General features: G+C 36.4%; 1 long non-coding RNA gene across 3 annotated transcripts in view; it reads right to left on the reverse strand.

Moving 5' to 3' along the window:
* The window catches only part of LOC121469216 (uncharacterized), an 83,225-nt gene that overhangs the window by 25,717 nt on the left and 45,303 nt on the right, over positions 1-12,205 (reverse strand). For all 3 annotated transcript variants that reach the window (XR_012054133.1, XR_012054132.1, XR_012054134.1), the window contains exon 2: positions 1,635-1,675. This is a non-coding gene — a long non-coding RNA (uncharacterized lncRNA). The remainder of the gene's footprint in view (positions 1-1,634; positions 1,676-12,205) is intronic.

Here is a 12,205-nt window from a genome sequence, read left to right on the forward strand (position 1 = left end):
TTGCAGCTCAGTATTGTTCTTGACACCTGTACACATGGAGAACCATACTGGATATTTTCATCAAGATTTATGATAGAATTTGCATCTCTTTTACTTGCTTTTCTGAATATGTATTATGTGTTTTTTTAGGCATCAAGACCTGTGAGGAGAAGATGTCTGAGAGGGAAAGTTAAGAGGGGCAAGAATGACTGTACTGACCTGGGAGTCTGCAGCTCATGCTTAAACAAATAGTGCAGTCAGGAGCAGAGAGAGCTTTCAGCAGTGACTCAGATCTGCCCAGGGGCCAGAGAATGCTGCAGTTCACTGCGACTCAAAAAATTGCTGAGATGCCTGGAAGCAGCAACTCACCTTTGAACACGCAGTGAGGAGAACAGCTGTGTACAAGTCTTGTTTTTTTATGAATCAGTTTTCTTTGAGAATTTCCAGGCTTTGTTCAACACAATTAGGCTTTTATCTAATTTTCTTTTTTCACTCTTTAAGAACCTTTTTGGAGAAATAATTCTAGCTACAGCCACTCCAAAACTGTAGGGTTTTCAGAGTCCTGCCCCAAAAAGCTCAGGTGTCCAGTGAGAGAAAGTGCTCTATAGTTTAAAACCAGGTTAGACTTGGATGTCAGCAAAATGAATCTTGAGCAAAACTGCTTATACCTTTATGAAAGGGACAGTGGGGACTTGTTGAGTTTCCCCATCCTACAGAAAGTGAAATTTGTAAGGCAAGGGCTGATAGCATTGTGGTTTTCTAAGTTGTTTGACATTCCAAGTTTCATATGCTCTACAGGTATCATTCAACTCTAGCATCAGATTAATTACAGTTTTGCAGAACAAAATAAAATCCTTATCTTGTGCATGAAGTAGGCAATTTAAAGCTTTGTCTCAGCATGTTTTTGTGTTCACAGGAATAGGGATATAGCAAGTAAGAATATTCCTTTTCCAGCAGAAGTCTTTTGATTTCTGGGCCTCTGTTGTCATGTCAGCAGGAATGCCAAGAACTGAAATCTCTGTTTTATGTAAGACATTCCTACAATGCTTCTGTATCAAATTTAATTTTAAGACTATGACTTTTTTTTTTATGCTTAAACAATTTGTCAAGCTTGCTACTTCAAGAGTTTTAATCCTATTCCATGCAGATTCAAATATGTTCATACCACTTCTGTAATAGGATACTGATGAGTATAGTCATTTTGTCCTAGATTTTTATGATGTAGATGGAAGAGAAGAGAGATGGCAAAAGTGTTCTTAACACAAAAATATCATGAGATGACTGGATGGGGACAAAATAAAATGTAACATCTGGACACAGATTTTTCTTGTACCATGTCAGTCCTCAACCGCGTGAGGATGTATGGGTGAAGATGTAGCCAGTATTATCACTTTAGTAGCCCAAAACAATCAACAAAATTTTATCTTCAAGTATTTATTGCACCCTCTTCTCTTTTGTTGGTAAAGAATACACTGTGTCCCATTTTTAGGTTTCAATATAGTAGTGAAATACTGACTCTTCCTGTCTTTTCTCTGCTGATAAAAAAAATCCAAAAAATATTATACAGTTTATGTTTCTACACTAATAGAAGGGTTTTTATCCCCTGCAAAATGGCAAAGCACAATTATATAAGAAGAAAACAGAACTTGCCATACTTGGTAGTCTCTTTCTTCCTCTTCCCCCTGCCTGTGCAAACCTGCAGACAGAAAATATGGGCAATCAGTTCAACATGAAACCTCATCTGGTGTCACTTTTGGACTTTCTCACAATAAGTAGTAAATGTGTTTAAAGGGTTGCTATTCTCTTTTACATGCTTCAGATTGCTTAGTCATAACAAAAAGTAAAAGAAAGGAAACACTTGGAAGGTAAAATGTTTTCTTGCTGCAGTTGCATAACAAAATTTGTTTTGCAAATAGAAAACAAATTTTCAGTATTTTAAAATTCATGATTTATGCATAATAAATCTAGGATCCAAAGACTAAAGAGCTGTCTCTTTCTAGCACTATAACTGTAGCATATTTCTGCTATTTTATTCTTACAAAAATATTCCTGTGTAATATATTTAGTCTTACTGACCTTTGATTTTTACTTAAAAATTAATTGTAGTAACTTAATGCATGTGTCTTAGCAATGCAGATATTTACATGGCAGTAGTGTATCAGATATTGCTGTAATCACTGATGATATCTGTGCCTAGTCTCAGAAACCATTTTTGTGGTTGCTTTGTTGTTTTTATTTGATGGCTATTTTTTTTTTTTTTTTTTTATTAATTAGTACTATGGCTAGTTCTATAGACATGACTGTCCTCACAATTGTCATTCTCTCTGTGGAAATGTGTTGGTTTCTTCTAAACCAATCCTTGCGAGATCCCTTTGGGAGACATTCAGGGAAGGTACTGGAGCTAGGAACATTTTTTATATGACAGAATAAATTCTGTCAGATCGAAAGTACATGTTCTGAAGAACTGAGGCATAGCTTAGCTTTTCTTGTTTTCCTAGTGAATGTTGAGAATTGGATTTGGGAAATATTCATGGATATGCTATATAGGAGACAGTGGTCTGGAAAGAATCATATGTGCGTAATTTCTTTGCATAAGCAACTCTTGGTACTTTGAAGGAGAAATTTGTTGCATTTGTGCCTATTTGTCATGGAAAAAATGGAGGGCTGTGGTTAAAAATACTAATTTTGATTAAGGAATACAGATCTTCCTGGATTTCTAGTCACAGTAAAAAAGCTGCTTCTTAAAGTCTAAGCAAAAACATCTGGAGTTCAGACCTTAGATGTGTCCAGGAGGATGCTGAACCTTGTCTGCAGCCCACACATCCCTGCACAAGATAAATACAGTTTTTATGAGTATTCCTTTCAATGTTTAGTTTTATGTTGTTCCTCTCACAGAACAGCCAAGATCATGAAACAAGCTGCTGTCTGCAGCAGACAGTTATTAATAATTCTGAAACTGAGGGTCAACATGCCTGCCATTCCTGATAAGCTCTGTGCTAGCTGTGGTACCTAATGATACCAACACCTGTGTCCTCCTCAGGTACAAGCAACTATTCAGACTGGAGCTTGTATGTGAATGGATTGCACATTTCCTTGGATGTAGTTTAAGTCAGAATCAAAGATCTAACAGAAAATGATCTTCTGCTGACTGGGTGGAAGGACAAAATACTTGGGAAGCTCTTGCTTATCAGGACATGTTCTTATCTTCTGAGCAAAGTAAGAAAAAGTGGTAAAAAATCCAGTGAAGTTTTTCAATATTTTCTTTGGTTTTGTTTCTCAAAACAGCAAGCAATTAATCTTTTAAAATATATTTCAAATGAAAGCTCAAGTAACAAAATGCATGACTATTATTTGGCAAATGATATTTCTCAAGCATAACAAATTAGTGGAAAAATTAATCCTAAATTTGTTTTGAGCTAATAGTTTTACAAAGCAAATAAGTGATTCGGCAATGAAACAAAATTATCTAAATATACACTTCAAGAAAATAATTTTAATTGTCAGACTTATTTCCTCAAATGAAAATATTTCTTAATTTCTGTAGCATTTCAACTGCTTTGGTAGACACAGAAGTTTAATACTTCACAGTTAAGGTGATAAATTCTGCTCTTCATATATTACGTGACTACATGCATTGTCTGAGAATAAATTTGATTGTCTCAATTGTATTGCAGACAAGTGCTAATGAATTTAAAGTCTCTATACAGATTAACTGTTTACAGTAAGAAAAAGTCCTTCCCACGTCAATACTATTTTTTTTTTTAATGCCTATGTTAAGAAAGATGGAAAACAACTATTCATCACTGAATTTCTCTATATCATAGGTAGTTACTCTGTAATATTTCTCCCACTTCTGTCTCTTCTCAGCTGAAACATCCTGTTTTGTTTCATTGTTACAATTATGGGAAGCATATAATCTTTATTGTTAATTCTGAAAATTTACAATTTTTTCTGGCAGTGGGGGGAATCAGAAAAGCAGACAGTGTTTCAAAATATTTCTATGAATTGATTTATTGAGGTTGTTCTCAGGAAGAAATCATAGAATCATAGAATTGGGTTGGGGCAGACCTTAGAGATCATCTGCTTCCAACTTCCTGCCATGGGTAGGGACACCTTCCACTTGTCCAGGCTGCTTAAACCCCATCCAACTTATCCTTGAACACTCCCAGGGATACAGAATTCTCAGCTTCTCTGGGCAACCTGTTCCAAGGTCTCACCACCCTCACAGTAAATCATGTAATCCTAATACCCAATCTAAATCTACCCTTTTTTAGTTTGAAGCCATTTACAATAACTATAGCTTTATCAAGTAAAACTAAAGGCCGCCTTTGAGTCAGACTTCAAAGTGACTCTTCAGACTCCAGAGGTGTAATTATTTAAAATGTGGGTGGATTCAACTTAATTGTGCTCCTACTTGGACTGCCATTGTGTGGACAACTGGAACAAAGACCCCATGAATAAGTCTAATAATTTAGAAAATATGTGTTATTCTTGTCCTGTTGCCAAAATATTTTATAAATAATTCCTATGTCTGTTACTGCTGGATGAACTGAGAAGCTGAATTTATTAAATTTTTCAAACAAATCAATTTTCTGCTCTTTGTTGATGGCCATTGTAAAAAGGGTTTTTAATTACCTTGTTCTTCTATTGTTCCTCTTTACTTTTCCGTTTTAGAAACAGCTATACTGCTGTCTGCATAAAACTTCTACTAAAAAAAATTGGTGCTTTGTTCTTTGGTTTAATAAGCAGAGCCGAGTAAATTAGACCTTGATAACAAATTCAGTTGTTCAGAAGTCTATTTATTTCCAAACAGAAAGTACTTCTGATAAATCTTTCCAAGGAAGCAACAGAAAAGCCACTGCCTGTCATACCTGACTGTCATGGTTTGACACAGAAAAAGAATTTTCTTGGAAGGAAGAGGTCAATATGGATATTGACCAATTGAAGGTGGACACGCCTCTGAGAACACAGAGGGGTTAAAGGCAGAATTCCCAGGAGAACTCGCTCTCTTGGGTTCCGGTCAGCGGTCAGTGCAGAACTCTCCCCTGCCCGGCCACGAGCTGGGTGGGGGAGGGGAGAAGCCATGCGGCCTGTGGAGGTAGGCCCAAGGGTGGAGGGACTGGAACCAGCCTGGCCCCCTGCAGATGGAAGGGTGGAGAAATCTGGGATGTCTCCATTCCCCCCAGAGTCTCTCTCTCTCCCAAGAGAGAAAAAGAGACAGCGGTGATTTTGCCAGCAGTTCACCGCGGGGAAGGAGAAGAGCGGGAGGGCCGCAAGGTGCCCAGCCGGGCTGTGGGAGCTGGAGCCTGGGCAGCGAGCCATCCTTGGGAGTTGGGACTTTTAACCCTTCCTGAGAAATGAAAGCTTTGTGAAATTTTTCTCCTCCTTGGTTTGAAAAAGAGAGGAAGAGAGACAGCCTGGACCCTGGGATACTAGAAGGAGAAATTCTAGGTGGGAGGAGATGATGGAGTGGCTTTTGGCTGGACTTTTTCTTGGTAGCCACAGACTGAACCGATCTTCTCCAAGAGAGACTGTATTTTAGGAGGATGCCAGTGAGCCAAAGAGACCATGCTTCAGCTGGAAAAAGACAGAAGTGGAGCGAACAGAGAAAAGTTAGGGAGGTTTGTGGTGGTGCCCCCTGTCTTCAGAGAAGAAGAGAAGAAGATTTCTGTTCTTGCACCCTTGGCCCCAGGGGAAAATGGGGGGGACTGTGGTCCCAAAAATGAAAAACTGAACTGTTATTTTCTCCCCTCTTGGCAGGGCATCCTTGAAAGGAAAAATGCTAAAAGCAGTCTGTCCATCCATGCATTGGTGGTGAGAGCACTGTGCATAGAAAGGAGAGGGTCACCATTGGCAAACTTTTTTCTCTGGGTGGTGCCATGTGTGACATGGAAGCACAGGATGTGGCAGTTGTGTTTCCTGGGGGGTCTGTGGTACAGGAGGGGCTCCTCTCTCTTGCGATGGACTGAGTATCAATTGTCTGGAGGGTGGAAACCTGATTGGAGATCAGGTTGTGTCTCACTGTAGTTTGTTGGAGTTGGGTGGTGGGAGGAGGAATGCTCTGGAATGTTTTAATTTTGAATTATTTGTGTGTTTATTTTTCTTTTTTTTTCCTTTTATAGTAGTATAGTAGTAGTAGCTTAATAAAGTTTTTTCCCCCTTGTTATTAGGCTTGGGCCTGCTTTGCTCTGTTCTCGATCGCATTTCACAGCATTCAATTGAGAGATTGCATTTTTGTGGGGGCACTGGCATTGTGCCAGTGTCAAACCATGACACTGACTTACCAGCTTTGTCTCTGAATGCTGGTGATAGAATCTTAACTGGAGCTGGCCAGAAGTAGCAGCTTCTTTTCTCTACCCAAGATTAATTTATCCAGATATGAATTCTTCCTAGGCCTGTATTTTCTTCAAATCCACTTATACCCTTTCTTCAATTTTTTTGTCAAGTTCCTTCAGTGTTTTAAATGTGTTACCTTCTAATAAACCATTATGTGTTCCTCCAAGCAGTGTAAACTGTTTCACACAAACCTTGTAAAGGATGAGCTACATTTTGCATTTAAACTTTTAAGAACTATCATTGGCAATCTTAGTCTTTCCAAAAGTCAGTTGTTTAAAAAAATCCAGGATTTCAACCATTTTTTCTATAACTGAACAGTAAAATGGAGGAGGGTTCAGCATCCTAAACACATTTCCCCTGAAACTAGAACAATAACAATTTTGTTTCATATGTAATGATTCCTGCTTTAAATATAATACACATAACTCCTTTTTTTGCAAGCTAGAAAGTAAACAAATAAGTAGATACATAAAGACAATGGCAATTTATTCAGATTTTCAAATGTAAACCTGAGGCAAATTTACCACCTTTAGAAGGGGAATAGCAGCAGAAGGGAGAAATTTCTTACAAGATAGCCTGAAGGACTTTGGCCTTCAATTACGGACAGAGGATTCAGCTAAGCTCTTGTTTAAAGACCATCTTCAGTACAATGCTCTTCTCTGTGTGAATCCAGACCTTTTGCTACAATGTCAGTGTACTTGTCAGCTCTCAAATGACTACAATTTCCCTAAATGTTTATCCCTTCTCCATAATGGAAGTGATAAAATTCCTTATGAGTGCAATTGTCTTGACCTATACAATGTGAAGAAACTCATTGCAAGAAGAACAAATTAGTGTTCCTCATGAATTCCACAAGCTATAGTACATGGTTCTAAATAGAGAAAGGATTGGATAGAGACAGCTGCTTAAAACAGCTCTTTAAAGACAATGCCCATGAATAGTTCTTGTAAATGCTGTGATGTAAATATTTTATACACTTTTAATTTGCTGTTTGCCTCACTGACTTCTCATTAGTCTTTTGTAAAAGCTGAGGTGTGTTAGTTTGTTTTGTGATTATAACAGCATTGTGTCTTCTATTTTCTTAACAGGTTATTTTGTGGAATTAGTAAAAAAACCCTATACAATTGTTTTATTTAAATGTTATTTAATTAAAGCTGGTATGATGTATAACAAGTACCTAAGTGACATGTTGGTGAGAGTACTGCTGGTAACTTCATAAGCATCTAACTGAGATTGATCGTCTACAGCTTTTGGATATATGCCAGGCTTGCTGAGTTTTAAAATAGTACAAGAATTCTCAAGCTTTTATTAAAAGCCCACTACTTCTATAGCATTGCCAGTGCTATAAATTCAATGCCTCTTTTTATTTGTGAAGGTGCCTCTACCATGATTAGTAGACTAGCACAGCACTATGAAATGCACACAATAAAGATGACATCGTACTTTACCTTCTTCCATTTATTGGAACTGCAGGGTGCTGATTTTAAAGCTTGAAGCAAAAAAGATATTTTTAACCATATGGGCAGGAGCATTTTTATGTTTAATATAAATGACTGTCTAAGAGCTGAACAAGAAGTGTGGCTCTTGTTACATACACCATCTTCAGGAGAAGCTGTCTTCAAACCACAAACCAGTCTTCACCTCCCCCATTTTTCATAAATGACCGACCTGATTGACCACAATGACTAAGGATTAAGGTGTTGTTCTAAGGTGCCTGCCCTCTTGCTGCTCTCCAGCTGGCTTTGGAAATAGCACTGGACTTTGTCCAAACTGATGAAAAGTAAATCTACACAAATAAAACTGTCTTCTCACTACTATGAGTTTAAGCCCCAGAGCCAAGAATAAGGTCTATTGCTGATTGCTCTTTAGCTTCAATTTCACAGCCTCTAGAATGGTTTAAGGCACAAATCTGACATTTATGAAGTCTTTATACTTTTTTTGAAGACTGTAGAAACAGTAAAAGATAAAAGTAGTGCTTCTGAAGCCATAATTTTTTGCTGAATCTCCAGGGCTTGTTTCTCTCTCTTGGATTGTGTATGCCTTTCCTCAGTGCTGGTGTTTTTCATGTAGAAGAAAGGGCAATTCTGAAGTATGCCTTGTGCTGAAATATATAATACAACGAAGTGCCCTTTAGGTGGAGAAAAAACCCCAGAGACTGTGGTCCTAACATATATATGTATTTCTTTACTTATTTCTGCTCTGACAGTGTTTTAAACTAGACTGCAGATATTGTTCTGCTTAAAAAAAAAGAAATTTGCAGAGATTATTGAAAGGTGGACAACAAATTGTTACGAATTCATTGCTAATTACCAGTAGGCACAAGAGTTTTCTACTCAGGAGGGTGGCATCTTATGAATTATATTTGAATTTCTGTACTAAGAATTCCATATAACAGAATGCAAAATAACGTAAATTTAGCAAATTTCTCACCTCTTATATATATGGTTGTTTAAAAAGGTAATGAATAAAACTGGTTATTTTAATGTGTGGTAAGAATCACACCCTTGCAGACTGTAGATACAATTTAGTAGTGTGGTGAGACTCCTCAAATTAAAAGTAAAATGCTGAAATATTGAAGTAGTGCTGAAAAACTCATATAAAAATATCTTCTCCTGTTACTTTGAGTCAGAAAATGTTGCAAATTTTATGAAAATCTGTACTTAGGATTTTAGCCTGGTGATATAAAAAGTTTAGGGGGTTCAAGTGGGAAAAAAATTCTGAATATAGAATTTAAAAAATTATGAAGATCCCTAGTATTTTTTTATAAACCATGATGTGAAGTCTGAATAGTCTGGAAAATTCTCCCTTTGTACATAGATGACTTGAATCCAAACTCTGAATCTTGGTATAAGTCTAAGAAAGAATTTGATTTGAGAACCTGTGTGCTGTTAAGTGAGGGCTGGGAAGCTTTTCTGTGAATCTAACAGAGATACTGATGAATTTAGTTGCAAATGTCTTTTTAGGAGGAAGGCTGGTTTGACATGATGAATCCCAAAACCTAATAATTTGGATAGCTCTTAGTGATTTTAACTTTTTTGTTCTCATAGCTGCAAACAACATACCTTACTTGTAAATAACACAATTGCTCTGCTTGTTTCCGTAAAAGAAAAAGAATACATTGAGTGTTTTCAGAAGTTGTCTGCCAGTATATTCAAACTTATTCCTGCTGATAATGGAGAAATATTATGTAATACAAAAGTTCTGTTTCACACATGAAAACTAAAGAATTTTGGGATTAAGATTGCCTGTTTCTAGCTGATTTTCTTCTCTTGCCCTTTTTAATGTGATGCCCGTTTTAAAAAAGAAATTTGGTATTGTCTTAACAAAACCCAAAAAACATACCAAACTTTAATTTTGAAAAAGTTTACAAATCTAATCTATTTTCCATTATGATGCAGAGGAAGCAAAGAAACAGAGGACTTCAATTTTCCTGTGAACAGCAGTTTACGATTTGGAACAAGCAGTAGTTAATTCAGGAAGATGGTATGAAATGTTAAAACTTAGGTATATTGGTTTAAGAACTACTATAAATGCTCAGAAAATTAAATTTTTTTGCCATATTATTTCCCTATAAAGTTGAATCAGTCATTTTCGAATTCAGGAGACAATTCAGTAACTGCATTATCCAGTACAGTAACTTGGAAAGCTCCATTCAACTTTATGGATTTAGTATATTGTTCAAAACAGAATTCTGGAAATCATTCAGTCTTAAATAATAAAAAGAAATAATTAATTTCAGACTTTAAGTTGATAATCTAAGAAATTCATCTAACATTTTATGCTGAGTTTTATTTTCCTTTCCTTGTGGCCTGTGAAGGGTGTCAAGTGAACTCAATTACCTGTCATTTGCAGCCACACTTAGACAGTTGTACTTACTGAAGTGTAGCCTGAAGTATTGCTTTTTGAAATGTGCTGAGTTAATGGAGGTTGGAAAAGCCACCACTAAGGAATAAACCACAATTATTTACCCACCCACACCCCCTGCATGCATTGATGTTTGCACATGTATGTGGAATTTTGCACACACGTGCCCAAATGTGTATTTATGTGTTAATGCACATATTTGCTTACCTACTTGCATATCTATACACACACACATATTTCTGCACACATGTATGTTTACATGAATGTACGTGAATTTGTACACCCACATCTGAAGAGTAACTGGGAAGGAAGAATAAAGATACTTATTGGGTAATCTGACAGGTAAACAAGGAATTTCAAGACACAGGAATTGTTAGAAGCAAAAGATTAAGATTTGATAGCAAATATTAGAGCTGAAAGTGACATTGAGCACTGTGGAATTCCTGCACAATGGGCTACCTGCAAAGGGAATCAGGGCAACATAGTCAAATCAACACATGAAGAAGGGGTTAGTCCTTAGAAGCATTTTAAGAAGCTATGGTAGGATGTGATTATCTGCCGAAAGGAAATTATGATTCAAGAAACAGAATAAAATACAATGAAGCTTTAGGCAGCTGTTCTGGCTGAATAGGAATAAAGAAAATGTTGTACTTAGTAGCCTTATGCAAAAAAGACCTCTGCAGGATTTAGTCATATCCTGCAACTGAGGATTTATCAGGATCAACAAAAGATGCTTGGAATTACATGCCTGACAGGCAATACAACAGTTAATAGGATCTGTAGACTTACACTGTTCCACTGATAAATATGAGGGCTGGATTGGGGTGAGAGGAAAGGAAAAGCTTTGTTTAGTCTAATTGCACATAAACTAAGAAACAGACACCTGGAAGAGAGCATTGGAAAAATAATACAGAATTTTGGTTAGGTTATTATTTGTACACTGAAGTTGACCTTCAGCTATGGAATCTGCACAGATAATTGGAAATTATGGAAAAAATGTTTTATATCTTGTTGTACCAGAGATAAAACACATGAAAAGATGAATGGGTGATCTCTTTGAGGTAAGAAAAAATAGGAAGGATTAAGAGAAAAGGAAAACTGAGGAGAGAAATGAGATAGGAAAACAATTAAACTGGGAGCAGAGGGGATATAAAATAAGTGGACTATGAAAATGTCAAATAAGTGATTCAATCAGCATTTTCCAGGGGTATATGAGTAACACTGGTTTGAGGACCTGATGGATTTTGTGTGGCATGTAAATTGTGAAGTGAAAAACTAGTTTTAGATCTTATGTCTCCCTGGGCTGCAATCTGCCTAAACAGTGGTACAATGTGAAAAACAGTATGAAATACAGCAAGAATTAAAACGTGTAAAAAAGTATTTTTAAATTCAAGATAGGCAGAAGGGCTATCAAACACTGAATTATTAGGTTTCATGGTCTATAGTAAAGATATAATTTTACAGCTTAAGTGTTCCCCATAAATTATTTCAATGTATATGTCATGGGAAAAGAGGCAGGAAATTTAAAAATATCCCTTGGTATGAAAAGAAATTCCAAAGTTCCCATGGTTATTGACTTATTGTAGGGCCAGAGTAAATTTCTATAGAAAGACAATGAACTCTGTTTTCAAGTTAAGTGGGTGTTAGTGTTATGTGGGTGAAAAGCTATTTCTATAGAGAGAAAGGACATAGATGTAGCTTTTATATTTATCTAGTGATTTTTTTCTTTATTTACCTTCAAGCAAGCACCAGTCATATGTTTATATATGTTTAAGTAACATCAAAAAATGGTTTAAAAGTTTACCAGGCTGGATATACCGGTTGCTGAGGACCACATGTAATATTAATAGGTGGAAAGTAATTAGTTTTATATATTTTGTCTATAGAGGGTTTTTGAAAGTGTCTAAAGAGTGGTTTTCTAAAAGTATGTGTATCAAACCTCTTTGCTTTTTGGGAATTACAGGACTATTCAGAACACCCTATATGTGGAAATAAGCACAGTTTTCACTGTAATAAAACCAAAACA

This window comes from Taeniopygia guttata, chromosome 2 (assembly GCF_048771995.1).
Source record: "Taeniopygia guttata chromosome 2, bTaeGut7.mat, whole genome shotgun sequence".
Lineage (NCBI taxonomy): Eukaryota > Metazoa > Chordata > Aves > Passeriformes > Estrildidae > Taeniopygia > Taeniopygia guttata.